The 1,230-nt window shown below is 33.5% G+C and overlaps 1 protein-coding gene across 1 annotated transcript in view; it reads left to right on the top strand.

The window, feature by feature from the left end:
- LOC119581812 (ubiquitin-fold modifier 1) overlaps positions 1 to 1,230 on the top strand; it is a gene marked incomplete at its 5' end in the record, with an annotated part of 18,509 nt that overhangs the window by 5,554 nt on the left and 11,725 nt on the right.

The following is a 1,230-nucleotide window of genomic DNA, read 5'->3' as shown; positions in this document are numbered from 1 at the left end:
TCATAAAAAAATTGATTTTTTTCCTCATGAAGTGCTGCTCTTTCAAGAAACAATGAATGGTTTGTGCATTTTTGGGATGGAACAACACGGATTATAGAACCTTGCTGATTGTTTCTCTGCTGTGACATGAGTTTCTGAAAACTGTCTTGGTATGCAAAGTTTATTATTTTTTATACTTTAGAGAGTCTACGAATAACAAGCATTGTGAATCTCTCCAAACTATTGGCAAAACTTTTTTACAAGATCTTTTTACTTTGCTTGAGCAGGGCCAGTGCATAAGATATGACCCTCTGAAATGTTCATGATTTGTTCTATCCTTCTCACCTTAATTTGATGTACATCTTCAGCCGCATAACATTTTAATCACAGTGAGAATGATGGCCCTCATTTATCATTTTCAGTTTTATGACAGGATCGGGAATGCGTAGTCTGTTTGTAAACAGTTTTTAAACAGTAGTCCTCTTTTTTGTCAGTTCTGTCCAGTTAAGGTCCTAAAGAAATTTAGTATTTAGGTTCCATGAATTCATTTTGTCAGATGGGAATAAGTATTTAAACTAAATTGACTTAAGCTTAAGAAAACTCAAGCTAAATTAACTTCACTGAACATGTGTGATAACAAGTCAACTTTAACATGAAATATCATGCGTAGATCATACAATACCTGAAAACCTGTCAACTTCCTGAATATCTTGCATGTACAAGGTAGAGGATATTGTATTGTTCTCATGTTCCCTATTTCTGTAGATTAGCCTGTGGCAGTAAGTTGAGAATAGAATTGGGAAGTACCACTGCTGATAATACTACAGTACTTGCACTGTGAAGAAAAAACTTGAATGTCTGGCAGTGACTGTAGGTGTACTTCTTAGAAAGAAAAAAACAACAAACAGAGACAGATAAAAAACTGCTAGATTATACCACCAGTTCTTTATTAGCAGTACATTCATATATGAAGGTATTTTCCTAGCAGTTGTTGTGATTAGCATTATTATAAACATTTGTAAGTACAACCTAAGTCAAGTGTCAAACTAATGATGGTGTCCCCCACCACTGGTGTGAACTACATAAATTAGATGTTCAACAAGAATATACATAATCTGATAGTAATTTAATTAATGTACAGTAAAGTAGGGGCCGAATATTCCACATGATGAAAACATAGCATAAAAATGGACAAAATTACATTATAACTGGACAAAAGCTTCAGCTTATAAGATGACATATATCTATTAT

Source organism: Penaeus monodon, chromosome 15, assembly GCF_015228065.2.
Source record: "Penaeus monodon isolate SGIC_2016 chromosome 15, NSTDA_Pmon_1, whole genome shotgun sequence".
In the NCBI taxonomy this organism is placed as follows: Eukaryota; Metazoa; Arthropoda; class Malacostraca; order Decapoda; family Penaeidae; genus Penaeus; species Penaeus monodon.
This window is presented reverse-complemented; position numbering and strand designations above follow the sequence as displayed.